This window comes from Melopsittacus undulatus, chromosome 10 (genome assembly GCF_012275295.1).
Source record: "Melopsittacus undulatus isolate bMelUnd1 chromosome 10, bMelUnd1.mat.Z, whole genome shotgun sequence".
Classification (NCBI taxonomy): domain Eukaryota; kingdom Metazoa; phylum Chordata; class Aves; order Psittaciformes; family Psittaculidae; genus Melopsittacus; species Melopsittacus undulatus.
In genome coordinates, this window is record NC_047536.1 from 23,319,302 (window position 1) to 23,340,214 (window position 20,913).

Below are 20,913 nucleotides of genomic sequence, written 5' to 3' on the forward strand. Positions count from 1 at the left end.
GATAGCTGGGGAAATGTAATTTGAAAGATTAACAGATAAATTCTAATGATTCACAGCCATCAGCATCACACTCTTGACTTTCTGAGCTTTCCTGCTGTTTCTATTTCTGTACCTCCTCCACTAGATACCATCATGCACGTTTTTGTCTGACTACAGCAAAACATCCTATGCAATTCGTGACAAGCCTTGTCCTGTTTTCAGCTGCAGCTTTGAACATTGCTTTTTCCTCTTGCTTACAGTCATAGGTGACCAAGTTTCCTTGACAAGCAGGCTCACAACTGACACAAACCAGGGATCTTAGGGATTGGTGTACATGGCAGGAGGACACAGTACATGGTAAGCCACAGTCACTAATGACACAGTATGAACCAGAAATTCCCACTCCCAGTGGCAATTATAAATGCTTCTCCTTCTTTATACCATTTCTGATGACAGAAATACTACTGTTTAGGTAAAATCTTTGTTCTAGACAAAGATTGTTCTGTTCTATCTAATTGCTTCTGTTGTATCCCATGGGATAAATCCCTGGAGGAAAAAGAGGTCCAAGAAAGCTGGATCATCCCCTCTAGGCTCAGAACAGACACATTCCAGCAAAGAGGAATTCAGGCAAGAATGGAAGAAAGACTGCATGGATGAACATGGAGCTCCTGGACAAACCCCAACATGAGAAGGAAGCCTAGGGAGCATGGAAGCAAGAACAATAGCCTGGGAGGAACATAGAGAAATTGTCTGAGCAGCCAGGGATGAGGCTGGGAAAGTTGAAGCCTTGATGGAATTACATCTGAACAGAGCCAGGCACTGAGAAAATCTCCTATAGGTATGTTGGCAGTAAACAAGGAAAACATGGGCCCCCTCTGGAAGGAAAAGGGAGTCCTGGTTACCTGGCATAAGGAGATTGATGTCATCTTCCTTGTCAAGGTGCTTGACACTGTCCTGCACAACATCGTTTTCTCTACACTAGAGAGAGACATGGATTCAATGGGTAGACCACTCAGTAGATAAGGAATTGGCTGGATGGTCGCAAGTTGTCAGTGGATTGATGTCCAAGTAGAGACCAGTGACAAGCGGCATCCCTTGGGTGTTGGGACCAGTGCAGTTTACCATCTTTTTTGTCGACATGGACATGGGGATTGAGCATCCCCAGCAAGTTTGCTGATGACACTGAGGTGTGTGGTGAGGTCAGCACACTGGAGGGAAGGGATGAGATCCAGAGGGACCTGGACAGCTGAAACAAGGGGAACACAAAATCACAAAATGGAATTTATAAACCTTTAGAATTAGTTTTAAGCAATGTTAAGTTCAATGACTTTGTAACAGTAGCAGTGGAAAATTACTGAGGTGCATAATACATAGAAAAAATAGAGTACAGATAGAGAACATACTGGCACAAGATAAATCGTTATAGTTGATGTGGTCTTAAGAAAAACAGTCTAGAAAAACAGGATGCAGGGATAAGGAGTATCTGGGAATAGCAGGAGTCCAGGATAGGCTATGGGTAAACAAACTGATAAGTAGGAGGATAGGAGGGTTATTACGTCTCTGGTGCTAACGAACCAATTAAACTGGTACAAGCATCTACTGTGCATGCTTCAAAGGCTGCCAGAAGTGATGAAGATTGTTGGAAGAAGTAAACAACCCTCAGAGACCACCACCACAATTCTGTACGCATGCGGGGAGCTTTCTGGAAAGTGATGTAATCCATACATAGCCTCATGAATGTTTGTATGCCCAGGGACTATATAGGGACGGCTTGTGTAGCAATAGAGACACACACGTTAGGAGGAGCTATCCCCAGTGTCTCCCTGCACCACAATGAAGAATACCTGCTTGTCAGCTTGAAAACTGTGTTGGCAAGTTTGTTCCTTGAGTTTTCTCCGAATCACAGGCTGTAGAGTTGGGACCATAAGAACCTCATGGAGCTCTGCAAAGCCAAATGCAAGATCCTGCCCATGGGTCAGGGCAATCCCCAGCACAAACACAGGCTGGGAGAGGCTGGATGGAGCAGCCCTGAGGAGGAACTTAGAATCATAGAATAGTTAGGGTTGGACAGGACCTCAAGATCATCTAGTTCCAACCCCCCTGCCATGGGCAGGGACACCTCACACTAAACCATATCACCCAAGGCTTCATCCAACCTGGCCTTGAACACTACCAGGGATGGAGCATTCACTACTTCCCTGGGCAACCCATTCCAGTGCCTCACCACCCTAACAGTAAAGAATTTCTTCCTTAGATCCAATCTAAACCTCTGCTGTTTAAGTTTCAATCCGTTACCCCTTGTCCTATCACTACAGTCCCTAATGAAGAGTCCTTCCCCAGCATCCCTGTAGGCCCCCTTCAGATACTGGAAGGCTGCTCTGAGGTCTCCACGCAGCCTTCTCTTCTCCAGGCTGAACAGCCCCAACTTTCTCAGGGTGTTGGGTGAGGAGAAGCTCCCCGTGACCCAGCTTCAGTGTATGCTTGAGCCCAGAACCCCCCATGTGCTGGGCTGCACCCCCAGAGCATGAGCAGCAGCTCAGGGAGGGGATCCTGCCCCTCTGATGTGCTCTGGGGAGACCCCCCCTGCAGCCCTGATCCAGCTCTGGGGCAGCAGCACAAGAGGGATGTGGAGCTGCTGGAGAGAGTCCAGAGGAGGCCACGGAGATGCTGCGAGAGCTGGAGCAGCTCTGCTCTGGAGCCAGGCTGAGAGAGCTGGGCTGGGGCAGCCTGGACAAGAGAAGGCTCCTGAAGGGGAGACCTCAGAGCAGCTCCAGTGCCTAAAGGGGCTGCAGGAAACCTGGAGAGGGGCTTGGAACAAGGGCCTGTAGGGACAGGCCAAGGGGAATGGCTTTAACCTGCTAGAACAGGGGAGACTGAGATGAGCTCTTAGGCAGAAGTTCTTCCCTGTGAGGGTGCTGAGGCGCTGGCACAGGGTGCCCAGAGAAGCTGTGGCTGCCCCATCCCTGGCAGTGTTCAAGGCCAGGTTGGACACAGGGGCTTGGAGCAAGCTGCTCCAGTGGAAGGTGTCCCTGCCCATGGCAGGGGTTGGAGCTGGATGAGATTTAAGGTCCCTTTCAACCCAAAACACTCTGGGATTCTATGGAGAGAGTCTCCTTCGGCCCCAGTTGTACTGGAAAATACTGTCATTGCCGTCACTGCCTGTGGGGACAATGTTCTCACAGGAGAATGGATATTTGGTACATGAGCTAATAACCTAATAACTCTGAGGGATACAGCAAGGGCGTGGGAGGCCCAAGGAAGCCTAAGCAAGCAAGATAAGAAGATGCTGGAATTCACTGACTTATGAGAACTGTGGACTGTTGGCAATCGTTCGAGGTCAAGTTCTCACACCTGTGCTTAACCAATTATATGTTAGTCACTAAGGGTCTTCAAGACAAGTATCCAATCATGACATGCCAAATTGCTGTAGGTTTGTGTAAGCAATAGCATATAAGAAGTTAATGCTTTGCAATAAATGGCTTTTTGTCTGATCACATTGATCTCTGACTGAGTCTGTTCCGCGGCAACTGCCAGCTTTGATTTTTCCTCCTGGATTCAGCATCAGAACAATGGTCCCAGCAAACATATCCTGCCACATTCAGCACCTTGTACCATGTGGCACTGGGACCAGCAGCCCAGGAAGCCTATGCCACACAGCCCATATGTCGTGTGAGGTGGTGCAAGCTGTAGGGTTGAGCCTAAACATCTTTTCTCTTTGTCACATCCAGGCAGGGTGCTGGGTGCTGGTGCAGATGATGGTGGCTGTGCATCCTCATGTGTAATGGTACAAGCCAGACTGTTGCTATGGTTTCAGTGGTAACGGATCAGGTTGTAGGAGGCAAACAACCCTTTGGAGAAATAAATCAGTGCTGCTTTGGGAAGGGATTATTAAATATTATTTTGTTATTATTATTGCTGCTTGTTTTGTTTCTGCAGCTGCTGGGGTTTTGTAGGGGTGGTAATTACAGTTTGTACAATGCTGCCTCCAGTCCTGTAACCACTGTTGGGCAGAGCCCGGGACTGGCTGATAACAGTCTCCGTGACAAATTCCCATTGACAATCCCACTGCTTCGCCAGCACCTGAGGTTAGTCTGGCTGCAGGTGCTACCCCACAGGAGGACAGTGTCTTCAGCCCATTGTACAGAAGGCAAAACCAAAGCGCAGAGCTGCAAAGGGGCTCACCAGGGTCTGCAGGGGTTCAGAGGCAGAATCAAAAGTCATCTGCGTGTCATGAATCTGAAGTCAGGGCTGTATTCATTTCATTCAGCTGAGCATCTCTCCAGTCTGTGTTAGCCGCTGCCCATAGGTGTAGTTCAACGATTTAGGCTGTTTTAGCCTTGGAAGAGTTTTATCCAAGATACTTCTTCACACTTTGGCTAGGATCTTGGCATGATCTGGCCCAGTGTTTCTAAGTGGGAACCTTTAATCCATCAGTAAATGGTGCATCCCTGCAGCAGCCTGTCACTGACCCTCTCACTGCTTATTTACCTCCATGTATGCTTATGAAAGAAAAATAAATGCTGAGGGATTACTTCCCTAATGCACAGGCCCGTGTGTGCATGCATGTAGTGCAGTATCTTACAAGTCCATCTCAGTAGTTTTTAGGTCTGAGAATGAAAGTTATAATGAGTAAAATATTGATTTCCCATAAAAGGGTTTTAATCAAATGCCCTGACACCCCAAGGGGGACAGAACTCTTCTACAACACCAAATTGCACTTCATACACCATCTATTTTTCAAACACTGTATAAATGAGCCTGCCCACTGCACATATGAGAGTTCCCAGATGTCATACATCACAGGGAATGGGGAGAGCTCTAAGGAGAGCCAGAGCTGTGTGGCTCAGGAAGGGCATGGTCTGGCAAACCACTGGGGAGCTATGGGGAAAGTGGGGCTTCTTATTTTGTCTGGCTGACCTGCAGCCCATGTAGAGGTATGACAGTGAAGTGCTTTCACAGGCCTTTGAAGTCCTCATGGACCTGTTTCTCCTGAAGTGAGGATATTTGGTTTTCCTTGTTGGGCACCAGCCAGGCATGCACTGTGTGAGGAGCAGGAGCCCAGTGTGGGGGGACATCAGCAGTGAGTGCTCCACCACACTGGAGGTGCTGTTACCACCAGCATCGCCCCACAAGACTTTTTACTTTCATAATACATTTGGCAGAGACCTCAGGATGCATTTTGTAAATGCTGGCTGGTAAAGGCAGGAGGAGAGAACCCTAAACCCCTGGGGCATGGGATTTTGCTGCTGTTGCCTGACAAAAGAGTTTCTCTCTGCATCTTGTCTGTTTAACATCTCTTCATATTAGAAACTTGCTGCCTTGCCCCCTAGCTCCTGAGACCCAAGGTGGATGTGCGTTCACACACAGCAAGCCCAGTAGCCTGCCCATGCAGCAGGTTCAACTCAGAGGTTTCTGAGATAGGTGGTTCCAGGACCCAGGGCTCGCCTCACCTTTACTATGAACTCTTAAGATCCCTTTCATTTATCTCTTTTATTTCAAATTGGATTAAATTTTGATCTCCAAGATCATAAGACTCCACTTTTTGGAAAGTGTCCAATACGCTTCTTGACTGATGGAAGTATGTCTATGTTGACTTCAGCTTACACTGGAAATCTCCTCACCAGGCCAGTCCTAATGTTATACAATTGGTGTGCCCCAACTTTTCTGCCAGTGTGAACTGTCATGACACAACTAAAGCCACCAGAGGTCCAGCAGCTTGCATCAGTAAAGCATCTGATCCACAGGTCTTGATACTTAGATTTCCAGTAGGTTTCTGTTTCTTGTATTTTCATCCATATTTTCATATTTTCATTAGTCATGAGAATCGTGTGTTTTGGAGGGGAACTTTTTAATAATAAAGTTCTGCTAGAAGCAATGTTTGTAGAGTAAGTTATGCAAAGGGAAGTATCAGGCTGCAGCCTCAGTCTCTTGCAGGGTTTGCCAGCCCTTGTGGTTCTGCCATGGGCCTCAGGTCTTAATTTCTTATAACCACAGTTCTTACAGGAATATCAGTTGTGAACATCTTCACTTGCAAAAGATCAGTAGTGTATTTCTGAATATTGAATAGTCAGCCTCAAGTGGCAGAAGGCCAATGCAAACAACTCAAAGATACCTTTTTAAATTGATCAAGAGTCCAAATTCTTCATGGGATTTTGGCTTGTGGAGGGAACTGGGAGATGATGGGATGGCAGAGATGGATCTGCATCCACGTTGCACAAGCAGGCTGGGAAAGGATGTTCAGTGTTTTGTCACTTCCCATAGCAGACCCAGGTATGGGATTGAGGTTTCAAAATGAAAGGGGTTGTCTATGCACTGTCCTCTCCTTGTACACAGCCAGAACATGAGGACTTGGGCAAGACACATGAGGTGAATGTGGAAAAAGAACATAGAGCTGAACTTAGGTGCCCAGCCCTGCCCACAGCTGCAGAGAGCCTGAAAGAGCCGCTCGGCCAGGGCAGGGAGCCCACATGAGGACAGTTGGGCTGCCCCAGCAGCCAGCACCAGCTCCCATGCCCACTCCAGCTCTGGCAACCCAGAGCTAGTGCAAACCACTTGTCTGCCCAAGCCATGTGGGATCGCAGGAAATACAAAGAGAGACTGGGTCAGGAAAACTGGCTCAAGAAATATATTTTCAAAACAACAAACAATAAATAGAATGAGCTACACAGCAAAAAAAAACCCTCTTGTTCTTACAAATACAACTCTTCGACCTAAAACTACAATGATTCTACCTAAAAGTACAAGAATTCTTCTTAAAATTACAAATGTTCTTCTTAAAAATACAACTCTTCTTCTTAAACCTATACCTATCCTACCTACAACTGTAATTCTTCTTCTGTAACCTACACCTATCCTACCTAAAACTGTAATTCTTCATCTTAAACCTACACCTATCCTATATAAAACTGTAATTATTCTTCTTAAACCTACACCTATCCTACCTATACCTACAATTCTTACGGAAAAACAACAATCTTCTGAAATAACAACAATCTTCTACGAAAAACAACTCTTCTTAAGAAAACTCCTTCAACCGCCGCAAACCTTCCATCTTCCATCTCCACCATCCCTGGAAAGAAGCAGCACAAGGTCATTTCAGTGAGGCTGCTGATGGTCATTGTGTTTGCCACACACACGCTGTTGAGAGAGGGACTTTGGCGTGGGGCTCAGGCCTGGCTGGGGCTGGGAGCCGGGCTCTGCACCATCAGAGTGGGCTCCCGTGCCCCAAAGGCAGCGCAGGGCAGCGCGGTGGTGGTGCTTGTGCTGCCAGGATGAGGCCAGCGGGCAGCGTGTCCCTGCAGCGGGGCTGTCGCACACAGCCCCAGCCCCAGCGCAGCAGCAGCCGACCCAGGCTGAGTGCCAGCAGTGGATGGGGGGCACGTGCTGCCTTACCACTGCTCAGTTGGTATCCATAGCCTCATCCTCCTCCATATCCACCTCCATCTCCTCCTCCTCCTTCTCATCTACCTCCATTGGTTGCACATGCAGCCCCAGTTGGGTCCCGCTGGTGGCCTGATCCTCCGGCTCTCGCAGGTGTTGGAATAGCCTAAGGCAAAAGGCAAGCAGAAGAGTGCATTGGTGCTGGCCTGACCAGCGGAGCGCAGGTGTGGGACAGGGCTCTGGGTACCCCGGTCCCCTCTCAGTGCCCGGGCAGAGCCGGGGGTCACTGGGGCCCCCCGCGGGCACATCCCCAGCAGGAGCTGGTGGGAGGCCGGGGGCTCCTTGTCCAGCAGCACCCACCAGCTCTGACATCCTGGAGCCTGCAGCCGGAGGATCATTTGGCGCCTGCGCTTCAGCACCTTGCAAGGAGGCAAGGGCTTGAGGACCTGGGAGAGCAGAGAGGGCAGGGGTGAGCGGCCGTGCTCCCAGCCTGAGGGGCCAGGGCACAGAGCCAGCCCCGCGCCTGCCTCAGCCCCCACCGGCTCCTTACTCTGGAAAGGCAGTCCTCTGCGTCCTCGCCTCCGCAAGGGCTGAGCTGGGCCACCAGCAGGACACGGGTGGTTTTCTTCTGGGGCTGCATGTGCTGGAGCAAATTGAGGTGCGAGGGGCAGGGCACAAGGCAATAGGGATGGGAACGAGCGGAAAGGGCTGGGAGCAGGGCAGAAGGGCAGAATGGGAGCAGGGCAGAAGGGCAGAATGGGAGTAGGGCAGAAGGGCAGAAAGGGAGCAGGGCAGAAGGGCAGAATGGGAGCAGGGCAGAAGGCACTGGTGGACAGAGGTGGGAGCACAGGAAAAGTGTGGGCTCAGGGCTGAAGGGCTGTGTTGGTGTCTGGGCACGGGCGGTTGCCCCCGTAACACTGGCCATGACAACACCCCAGAGTTCCAGAACTGCTGCGAGCAGGGGATGGGGACGAGCCCCAAAGGGGCTGCACCTCCGTGGGGGACATTGGGCAATCGTTACGTGACCCCCTAAGATGACAGAGACACTCTTGGGTGCTTAAATACTCAATACAATGGGTGAAGGCTGCGCTGGCCAAGCACACGTGGCCAGGAGCATCTCCTTTGCTCCTTCCCTGCCCCACAAGCAGTCAGTGAGCGAGCTGAGCAGTGTTCATGTGCTGCAGTTGCCATGTGTCCTTGGGCTTGGAATTCAGCCGTGCCCAGCCATGTTCTCCAGATGGGCTCATCAAGGCTGGGCCTGTGCGAGAACCTGCGCCCCACGTGCAGCAAAGGCTGCGAGGGCAGCACAAGATGTGGTGCCAGCAGCGTGTGTCCAGGGCTGCCTGCTTCAGCAGGGATCCGCAGCAGCTGCGTACCTTGAACTCGTGTGTCCCCGTCTGCATTTGCTCGCACACCTCATGCACGCAGCAGCTCCCCCTGCACCCTGCTGCCATTCTCCCGCTGCCAGCTCCCCCTCCCTCCCCGCTTGCAGGCTCCCACATGACAGCAGCGGCAGGTGACCCTGGCTCCAGCTGCAGCCGCCAACATCTGGTATCCCAAAGCAGCTGCGGCCCCAGACCCTCTTCCCACCCTGTGGGATGGGGACCAAGGGACTCACTGGCAGGAAGGGGTGCAAGGAGGTAAAAGGCTTGGTTTGGGCAGCAGCATCCAAGAGGATGCCAGGTGCAGGCTGCTCCCTGCAGTGACCTGAGCCTGGGCAGGCTGTGATCCTGTGATTCCATGAGTGATCCCTTGTACGTGGCCGTGTTTCCCCCAGCTTGAGGAGCAGCCCAAGAAGTTTTGGTCAGGTCTGGCACAGGCTGTGCCCTATGGCAGCACCAGGCCTGGGGCCCAGCAGCCACCAAGGAGTTGGTGTGAGCACCCTCACCTTAGGTCCCTTGCCTGTGCCCACCCCTGCCCACAGCTGCAGAGAGCCTGAAAGAGCCGCTCGGCCAGGGCAGGGAGCCCACATGAGGACAGTTGTTCCTTGTCATGGAGAAAGGCAAAACATTAAAGAGCTTTTGCAGCAGGAACTCCTCTCTCCCCACCTAGCATGGTCTGTTTGGTTCTTTGCTTTCTCCAGGAGGAATCAATCAGACTTAATACCCAGCTGGTTTCTGGAAGAACTGAAGGGAAACAGACTCAAAACGTAAGGAAAAATGTCAGCATTCAGATCACTGTGAGCATTCCAAATGGTCTGATTTAGACTTAGGTGGTGTCTAAGTCTTTGTTGTATGATCTGAATGGAGATCTGGATCTCTGTTTTGTCATTTCCTATATCTTGGATCTTCTCTGAACCTGTTCCCCCAGTCAAGTTTTTGACAGGGGCTACTAACTGATCCCCAAGTAGGGATTATGGCCTAACTGCAGACTAGTTTGGACTGATAACATATCCTCTCCTTCCACCACAAGAAGATAAAATCCTCTCTGGGTCTGGGGTTTGCTCTCTGCCAGCACAGTAGCAAAAGGGATTTCACTGCTGCTCAGGGCTCAGCTAACTTGGGAGGAGCTCCAACGTGATGCTGTTGACCCCGAGGTTCACACTTCAGGAAACAAACAGTGCAGTGGAGATTCAGATGAAAGCTTTGCCATTGGGAACCGTTTCAGGCATGTCTGGGAACCAGCCATTCTCAGCAACTTGCATTATTAGCTTTGTTTTCATTGCTTCTGTATTTGCTTTCCAACCTCTTCTTCTGCCTCACCTCATCTACAGTTGAGAATTTCCCATGTATTTATGATGCTTTGACTTAAATCACATCACCTTGGCTTTGTAGAAGGGAGCCAGAAAATACTAGCACTGGGGAATCAGTATTCTGGAGGTACACTGCTTGCTTTCCGAGTACTTATTTATGCATCCTGGAGGAGGTGAGGGTGTGCAGTGTCCGTGTCTCCTCGTCCTGCCAGGAGCATCCTCCCAGCTCAATATCACCCTCCGCATGGAGCTGGGTGCCCGTGACAGGGTTCTTCCAGGAGTTATCTGCTGTTGTTTTGATCAGAGCAGTTTGTCCTTTCCTGTCACATGTAATTTCTGTTATGATGGCTCATTTTTCTTGGCTGTAAATGGAATTGCAGAAAACAGGTAAGTTGTCTTGCTCTTCCCCACTGATGAATCATGCTGCCTTCCATCCCATGTAACGCTCTCTCGGTTCACTCTCGCCTCTGCTCCACAGTAAATACTCTTCTATTTCATTCAAAGCCTGGAAAGTTTTGTATGTGCTCTGCTAACTCACTCTGTCATTGCTATTAGAGCCAACAGAAACCGTGCCCAAAGGAGGAGCATCTCAGCCTCCTCTGACTCAGTGCATTTCTCTGCCCAGGCTGGAGCTGAGCACTGCTGGGTCTGTGCACATACTCAGGACACACTGGCAATGGGAGAGGCATGAGAACCACCCGCAGGGCTTGCACCCAAGGGAGAAGGGGACTCTGCTCAGCCAGTGATGGTCGGTGCCACTTGGCACTTGTAGTGGAGACACCGTGTTCATCTCACTTGTGGTAGAGGGTGCTGCCTCTCTGAAGCTAGAGCCCACCAGCACCCATTGCCTTCACACCACTATGCTCCCCAGGAGCCACCAGCAAGTCCTCTGCAACAGTGAAGGCTGCTTGGAAACTAGTAGGTGACAACCCTAGAAATAAATCAGGAGCAAGTCCTGGAAAGAGCAAAGTTACACCACTTCCAAAATTAGGGTAATGAAAGAGAGCACTGCTAGGGCATGGTTATAGTGATTATTGATTGTTCTGCGGGATTGAACTGCAGATCAGATCAGGAATTACAGCCCCTTTCTGCAATGCATAGTACAAGTGAACCAAGGGACAATCTGACTTCAAAAACCTTATGACCAGGTCAGGCTGTTGGGAACTGGAAGCCTCAGTGGAGCATCCTTGTTGGCTCTGTGGCTGGGATTTTGTAACTGAAACACCTGAAACCACTGAATTCCATTAACAGCCCTAATCTCTCTTAATTTCTTTCAGCTTCACCTAGGGCTTTTGAAGTATAAGTAGATTAACAGGTTTAATGCTCCAGTTCATACCTCCTGGCATGGACCTATTTTCATGAGGGTTTATGAAGCTGCAGGGGAGGCTGAACTGCGTAAAATGTATGTCACAATTTACACCTCTCTGCACCCCTGTTGCTGCTTTAAAATAGAATCTAAATTATCTGTTTGTAATGGGTTGGTTGTGTGGGTACACAGCTGAGAGACAAGGGCATCAGTGTGGCCTTGAAGTGCTGAGGGATGTTTAGCTCTGCTGCTGCTTTTAGCATTGGTGCTGTCTGGGACCATCAGTGGACAGATATTTCCTTCAGTGGGGTTGCACATAGCACACCTATGATTTGCACCAGGAGGAGACTTAATGCTGTGTTAACCACATGGGCTATTTCTCTTTTGATGTCCCATTTGGTGTTCACTCTGTACCAGAGTATCTGGATGTTGGATGTTCTTTATTAGCAGAATGTGTGACTCCAGTTCTGCTCTGCAAGGGGTAAGTTGGTTGCAGCTGGATACATCACAAATTAGTTTAACTGATTTGTTTATCAGGGTTTTTGCATGACTGTGACGCAACACCTCTCCTCCTCCTGATCCAGCCGCTGGAGTAACTCAGAGGAGCTCCAGGCCTTGTAGATGGTTGCAGTGCCACCACTGCAGTGCTCTGCCCTGGGACCATCTACCCCATGGCACAGAGACTCCAGATTCAGTTGCACCAACTTTCTATGGCTTGAGGAAATAACTGCATTAGGAGACAAGCCCTTCATCCACCCAAACCTTGTTTCCATTTGCTTTGCATCTCACAAGGATGGATTCTCCTTTCTGATGTATGCCAGCATTGTGTAGCTTGAGCAGAACGAGTCACCTGTAGTAAAGTACCTTTAGCCCTATGTGTATTAATCTCCCTTTTACCATCTTTGGTTTTCATGACAAATGCAAAGGAATCTGAACACTCTTTGGTATTAGGCTCATGCGTGGTGGTGGACACCAAACTCCAAGCATCTCTTCTGCACCAAGAGGTGCAGGGCTGTCAGAAGCACCCTTGGGACCTTGGCCATAAGTGATACACAAGCAGAGCAGATGCCTGCAGATGTTGGGGCCCTTTCAGACTGGCTCAGATGTATTGCAAACAGGGGGTTTGGTGCTGAGATCTGAAGTTTTGAGAGGGTTTCTAGAAGTGCTGTAGCTGTGAACAATCTTGGGTCTTCTTGTAGCTGTGCACAATCTTATTTTGTAGAGACAGCTCTACGAACCCATGAAAATGAGGCTTTCACTGGAGGCACATGCTGCCTGGCTTTCTGGTGATACAACATTATTTGGGGTGCACGGGTCAGTGGGGACTGAGGATGGAGAAAACCATGCTTGAAAGAGCCAGCACAGAAAGACACCTACACTGGGAATTGCTTCTCCTTCTGCAAGAGCTGCATTCAGGGCCAAGGAGAACAAGCCTGGGTAGAATGTCTTCTGGGAGGCTGTACCCAAGGCAGGAATCCTCCAGGCTCTGCAGGTTGCTCAGCATCACCCATCCTGCCCTTTCCTTTGATGGGTCTGTGCCTCATGAGAATGGAAAGGGAAAAAACGTTTTCTTGATTGTAAATCCTACTTTGGAAAGCCTTCAAGGGCTCTTTCCACCCCCTGCTTTTTATAGCCTCAGTTTTAACCAGGGCAGACCCAAGCTACCAGTTAGCATGGCAAACAGCACGTCCCTCCTGGGGCAGGGATGGGAGTGAAAGACAGCAGAAAGCTCAGCAGGGTGTTGCCAATACTGAACTATGTATGTGTATGCAAAACAAGATATCTGCACTTTACTCTTTCTGCAAGTGTTCCAGTGGGACTTTTTGCATGCTTTGGGAGTAGTGTTCAGCCTACCCTGAGATACAATTTTTAGTCAATGAACAGCTCATCTGGAAAAGTGCTTCCCAGCTTTACTCTAGCAGTGATAGAATCATAGAATCTTAGAATAGTTAGGATTGGAAAGGACCTCAAGATCATCTAGTTCCAACCCCCCTGCCATGGGCAGGGACACCACACACTAAACCATATCAGCCAAGGCCTCATCCAACCTGGTCTTGAACACTACCAGGGATGGAGCATTCACAACCTCCCTGGGCAACCCATTCCAGTACCTCACCACCCTAACAGTAAAGAATTTCTTCCTTATATCCAGTCTAAACCTCTGCTGTTTAAGTTTCAATCCGTTACCCCTTGTCCTACCACTACAGTCCCTAATGTGTAGTCCCTCCCCAGCATCCCTGTAGGCCCCCTTCCGATACTGGAAGGCTGCTATGAGGTCTCCATGCAGCCTTCTCTTCTCCAGGCTGAACAGCTCCAACTTTCTCAGCCTGTCTTCATATGGGAGGTGCTCCAGTCCCCTGATCATCCTCGTGGCCTCCTCTGGACTTGTTCTAACAGTGTGATTTCGTTGTTGTATTCATAACACCATATTCTCTACCCATCCCACTAAACCTATTCACTCTCTTCACCTAATTTGCAGAGGAGCAAATGAGGGATGCCTTTGTCTCTGCACCGTGTAAAATACACATTAGTACTTTCACATGGAACGAGCCAACCACTTTACTGGTCAAATAACCTTGCTTCAATATAAATTTTCCCACTTTCCTGTGGGAGAAAGTCCTCACTCTGTTCACTTTTTAAACATCCCTTGTAAATTAAGACCTTGGTATTTTTTAAAGCCTTTCCCTGCCTCATCTTCTGTAAACCTCTAATCCCTTTAATCTTTCCAGTCAGGAGATGTCCAGGCAGCAGGGAGCTTTGTAAAGGTGTGGAAATCTCACCAAATTCCTGTGCAATGCCCTGCTCCATGCTCTGGGTTGAGCCTGAGTTAGCCTCTGTGGCTCCCAAACCTCTCCTCTGGATCTTGCCTCTCCTTACCTGCTCTCAGGCTCTAAACCAGGTCTGTAATGCAGATGTACAGGTGAAGAAGATACTGTCTGCTCCTGCTCATGCATAGCACAAGAGACCTGTGCCATTCGTTGCAGCCCATTTGTTATCCCAAAGAGAAATTAAGCTGCAGGGTATATGCACTGCACATGCTGCTTCCCAAAAGTAGGGCTGTGATTGCATGCAGTTTGATATCACTGTGTATTTAGCACTTCATCTTCTGCTCTGCAGCCAGGAGGAACCACAGCTGAATTGATCCCAATGCAGGACTGTAGAGTGCAGGAAGAGATGGCATCACACAACGTTTCAAGCAGGAAAAAACCCAATGAAGTCATAATGGTAATTCACATATTCCCACTATATGTTTGCTAGTGATCTCAATGGAGCAGTGATAGTTAATTGCAGCAGGAACCAGTCTCTGTGTGGGCATGTAGGAGGGGAATTGTTCATGAGTCAGGAAAGGAGCAGCTCAAAGCACCCATCTTTATTGCATAGCCGGCCACGTGAAGTTTAAGCTAACAGGGTTTTGTTCATGCTGAATGAGAACTGAACCCTGAGTAAACACTGGAGTGTCTCTTCCCTGCTCAATTTTAGTGATACCAACAGCACCACTGGGGCTGGACTGAAATCAGGATTCATCTGGTGATAGCGACTGAATGAAAATGTGGATTTCATTTCAAAGAGAGTTGAAAGTAAGACCTGAACAACTTTTCATGGGAAAACAGCCAAAGGGGCACATTGTTATAGATTTTAGGACTCTAGATAAAGTGTTACAACTAACATTACCTTTAGCAAGCCAACGGGATCACATCCTGCCTGTGAAAGCATGTCCTGGTGGTAGTGAAGGGAGAGCTTGTCTGGCAGTGAAACAAATACAGCATGTGCATGAGCAGTCATGTGTATGGTAAGGTGCTGAATAAATTTATTAAATCAAATTATCCCCTAGTTTGACCACCTATACAAATAAGGCCCTGGGGTGGTTCTGGATGCCATAATGAACTAACACACAAACAGTAGCAGGCTTTTTAGGAAAATAATCCACCTTGCTTTAAAACCAGTAGAAGATTTATCAAAACAAGGAGTCTCTCAGGCTGATTACCCACATGATTAAGCATTTGTACCTTGTTTATCACCTCAGTTTGTCTAGTAGCTTCACCTTCAGTCACTGGCTGCTGTCATGGCTTGGTCTAGCAAATTGATAAATTCTCTTCTGCACTTGTGCTGTCCATCATTACAGCCCCTGGCCAAGCCACCAGGTATGTTCTTCTCTGTCAGCCAACAAAGATTTTGTAAAAAAAGAGTATTTTCCAATACTTGAGTAGCCCCAAATTGTCTGTGACTTCCTTGGATTTTGACCAGGAATTAGCAGGATTATCTGCCTCCCAAAAGCAATACCTGGTCTGATCACTCCAGGACTTCATAAGCCATTTGGGTCCAGTTAGTTTTCCACAATAAGCTCAAAAACTTCCCGTAGTTTCTGTGTCCAAAAGAGGGTGCCTTACCATGTGAATCTAGCCCATGTGTGCTCTGCTTCAGTACTATGCATTTTGCTGTGACCCACTCGCTTATTCATCTCACCTGCAGACAGCAGCGCTGATGGTTTAATGCCTTCCTCCAGATCATTAGTAAAGATAGAAAACAGGATGGGTGCAGAAACTGGCTGTGGTGGGGCCCTGACAGCAGCTGTGTGATGATGGTTGGAGAATTACCTGTTTAGCCGGGTCTTAATCCAAGCTGATGTTTTACTGTTCAGGTTTCTAGGGGAAACATGTGCCCCAAATCAAACATCTTAAAGAAGTCTGAATGTATTGATACTATTATTACCTCTATAAACCCAGCTTGGGATCTTATTGTAAAGTGATCTCCCTTTACTTTGACAAGGTGTATATTCCATAGATGTGAGCTGATTGGCACTAATGATCTTCCAGACATTATATATAGCAGCTATCACTGTCATCATTTGCATTTACAGGTTGCTTTTCATCAAGGTAATTTGCAGCAATGAGCAAATCTTCATGACTTTGTATTGAGCCCAAAAAGCAAGCCCTTTATGCTGATGTGGACTATGGCACATAGAGGTTAAAGATCATAGTGAAAGAGAGGATTCCTCCATGCTTTCCTATGTAAGTTGTTCTTGTGGGTGCTTCAGAGGGGAAGATTTTTACCTCCTTACATGAAGGATGATCAGCACCCTTAATAGAGAGCCCTCCCAGTTTTAGCCATCATCCCCAGCTGGAAGCCAGTTGCAGCGTATCTGAGCCATTGAAACAAGTTAAGATGTTAAATAACTGCAAAGGAAGTGACTGCAGTGATATTTACCCCTCTGTGCTCAGGAGCTATAGGTCAGCTGGCCAGGTAGCACTGTGGGAGAACTCCTCAGCAAAGCCAGAAAGAACACAACTGTTTATGAATTCTTCCTTTGAGAAAAAAAAAGTGATGTTTTAAATAGCCTCAAGTGATAAGAGCTGACTTGGTGCCCCATAAGCTGCAGGTATCAGAAAACAAGCCATCCTTTTTTCCCGTCACATCTCTGGTCCTTCCCAAATGCTCCCATGGGGCTCATTCAGCATTTACACATGAGCACTAACTAGAAGAATCAAGTGTGGGTTGGTTGGCCAGGGTTTATCTGTTTGGGTCAATAGCAGGTTTCCTGGGGAGGGGTTCATCATCCGCCACACTGGTGAAGTCCTGGGCATCTGAGTGCTAACATCAAGTCTTGAGCGGGTGTGAAAGATGCACGAGGCTCTCTCTGCAGCAGGAGCAATGTGGTGTCTGTGTTCCTAGGGGATGCAAATAATGCAGGCAAGCTCATCCAAGCAGGGCAGGGGGAGCTCAAGGTTATGAAAATTAAATCATTCTTTTGCTTTTCCAATGACTGCTACTGTTAAAATGAGTAATTGTGGAGCAGCCGTGTCCAGACAGATCTGTTGCTGCTCACAGTTCTTGGTGATAGTCAAAGATGCCCTACACAGCAAGGAAAGCAAACAGCAGCTGAAAGTCATGCTGGCTCGGGTGAGCGTTGGTAGACACAGACCCAGGCAGCCAGTTTTGCTGAGGAAAGATCAGATTTGATAAGGTAAAACAGGATAAAATATGGTTCAGAGGATAAATGCCTGCCTGCATGGTGAGGGAGGGTGAATGAAAGACAATCAGGCTTTGCATGTGAGATTGTCAGCCACACTCTTCAGGGGACCTGCAGGCAGTTCTTTGCACTGAGTGGGCACATTAGTCCTCTGCTGGTGTTACAGGCAGTGCTAGGTGTTGGCCAGTGCCAGATGCAGGATACAAGCTCCAGACACAGTCATGACTGCAGTCGCTGCTCTGGTTTGGTGAAGTGCTTTCACAGGCCTTTGAAGTCCTCATGGACCTGTTTCTCCTGAAGTGAGGATATTTGGTTTTCCTTGTTGGGCACCAGCCAGGCATGCACTGTGTGAGGAGCAGGAGCCCAGTGTGGGGGGACATCAGCAGTGAGTGCTCCACCACACTGGAGGTGCTGTTACCACCAGCATCGCCCCACAAGACTTTTTACTTTCATAATACATTTGGCAGAGACCTCAGGATGCATTTTGTAAATGCTGGCTGGTAAAGGCAGGAGGAGAGAACCCTAAACCCCTGGGGCATGGGATTTTGCTGCTGTTGCCTGACAAAAGGGTTTCTCTCTGCATCTTGTCTGTTTAACATCTCTTCATATTAGAAACTTGCTGTCTTGCCCCCTAGCTCCTGAGACCCAAGGTGGATGTGCGTTCACACACAGCAAGCCCAGTAGCCTGCCCATGCAGCAGGTTCAACTCAGAGGTTTCTGAGATAGGTGGTTCCAGGACCCAGGGCTCGCCTCACCTTTACTATGAACTCTTAAGATCCCTTTCATTTATCTCTTTTATTTCAATTTTGATCTCCAAGGTCATAAGACTCCACTTTTTGGAAAGTGTCCAATACGCTTCTTGACTGATGGAAGTATGTCTATGTTGACTTCAGCTTACACTGGAAATCTCCTCACCAGGCCAGTCCTAACGTTATACAATCGGTGTGCCCCAACTTTTCTGCCAGTGTGAACTGTCATGACACAACTAAAGCCACCAGAGGTCCAGCAGCTTGCATCAGTAAAGTATCTGATCCACAGTTCTTGATACTTAGATATCCAGTAGGTTTCTGTTTCTTGTATTTTCATCGATATTTTCATATTTTCATTAGTCATGAGAATCGTGTGTTTTGGAGGGGAACTTTTTAATAATAAAGTCATGCTAGAAGCAATGTTTGTTTTATGAATAAATGATTGTAGAGTAAGTTATGCAAAGGGAAGTATCAGGCTGCAGCCTCAGTCTCTTGCAGGGTTTGCCAGCCCTTGTGGTTCTGCCATGGGCCTCAGGTCTTAATTTCTTATAACCACAGTTCTTACAGGAATATCAGTTGTGAACATCTTCACTTGCAAAAGATCAGTAGTGTATTTCTGAATATTGAATAGTCAGCCTCAAGTGGCAGAAGGCCAATGCAAACAACTCAAAGATACCTTTTTAAATTGATCAAGAGTCCAAATTCTTCATGGGATTTTGGCTTGTGGAGGGAACTGGGAGATGATGGGATGGCAGAGATGGATCTGCATCCACGTTGCACAAGCAGGCTGGGAAAGGATGTTCAGTGTTTTGTCACTTCCCATGGCAGACCCAGGTATGGAATTGAGGTTTTAAAAATGAAAGGGGTTGTCTATGCACTGTCCTCTCCTTGTCCACAGCCAGAACATGAGGACTTGGGCAAGTCACTTGAGGTGAATGTGGAAAAAGAACATAGTGCTGAACTTAGGTGCCCAGCCCTGCCCACAGCTGCAGAGAGCCTGAAAGAGCTGCTCTGCCAGGGCAGGGAGCCCACATGAGGACAGTTGGGCTGCCCCAGCAGCCAGCACCAGCTCCCATGCCCACTCCAGCTCTGGCAACCCAGAGCTAGTGCAAACCACTTGTCTGCCCAAGCCATGTGGGATCGCAGGAAATACAAAGAGAGACTGGGTCAGGAAAACTGGCTCAAGAAATATATTTTCAAAACAACAAACAATAAATAGAATGAGCTACACAGCAAAAAAAAAACCCTCTTGTTCTTACAAATACAACTCTTCGACCTAAAACTACAATGATTCTACCTAAAAGTACAAGAATTCTTCTTAAAATTACAAATGTTCTTCTTAAAAATACAACTCTTCTTCTTAAACCTATACCTATCCTACCTACAACTGTAATTCTTCTTCTGTAACCTACACCTATCCTATATAAAACTGTAATTCTTCTTCTTAAACCTACACCTATCCTACCTAAAACTGTAATTCTTCATCTTAAACCTACACCTATCCTATATAAAACTGTAATTATTCTTCTTAAACCTACACCTATCCTACCTATACCTACAATTCTTACGGAAAAACAACAATCTTCTGAAATAACAACAATCTTCTACGAAAAACAACTCTTCTTAAGAAAACTCCTTCAACCGCCGCAAACCTTCCATCTTCCATCTCCACCATCCCTGGAAAGAAGCAGCACAAGGTCATTTCAGTGAGGCTGCTGATGGTCATTGTGTTTGCCACACACACGCTGTTGAGAGAGGGACTTTGGTGTGGGGCTCAGGCCTGGCTGGGGCTGGGAGCCGGGCTCTGCACCATCAGAGTGGGCTCCCGTGCCCCAAAGGCAGCGCAGGGCAGCGCGGTGGTGGTGCTTGTGCTGCCAGGATGAGGCCAGCGGGCAGCGTGTCCCTGCAGCGGGGCTGTCGCACACAGCCCCAGCCCCAGCGCGGCAGCAGCCGACCCAGGCTGAGTGCCAGCAGTGGATGGGGGGCACGTGCTGCCTTACCACTGCTCAGTTGGTATCCATAGCCTCATCCTCCTCCATATCCACCTCCATCTCCTCCTCCTCCTTCTCATCTACCTCCATTGGTTGCACATGCAGCCCCAGTTGGGTCCCGCTGGTGGCCTGATCCTCCGGCTCTCGCAGGTGTTGGAATAGCCTAAGGCAAAAGGCAAGCAGAAGAGTGCATTGGTGCTGCCCTGAGCAGCGGAGCGCAGGCGTGGGACAGGGCTCTGGGTACCCCGGTCCCCTCTCAGTGCCTGGGCAGAGCCGGGGGTCACTGGGGCCCCCACGGGCACATCCCCAGCAGGAGCTGGTGGGAGGCCGGGGGCTCCTTGTCCAGCAGCACCCACCAGCTCTGACATCCTGGCGCCTTCAGCCGGAGGATCATTTGGCGCCTGCGCTTCAGCACCTTGCAAGGAGGCAAGGGCTTGAGGACCTGGGAGAGCAGAGAGGGCAGGGGTGAGCGGCCGTGCTCCCAGCCTGCGGGGCCAGGGCACAGAGCCGGCCCCTCGCCTGCCTCGGCCCCCACCGGCTCCTTACTCTGGAAAGGCAGTCCTCTGCGTCCTCGCCTCCGCAAGGGCTGAGCTGGGCCACCAGCAGGACACGGGTGGTTTTCTTCTGGGGCTGCATGTGCTGGAGCAAATTGAGGTGCGAGGGGCAGGGCACAAGGCAATAGGGATGGGAACGAGCGGAAAGGGCTGGGAGCAGGGCAGAAGGGCAGAATGGGAGCAGGGCAGAAGGGCAGAATGGGAGTAGGGCAGAAGGGCAGAAAGGGAGCAGGGCAGAAGGGCAGAATGGGAGCAGGGCAGAAGGCACTGGTGGACAGAGGTGGGAGCACAGGA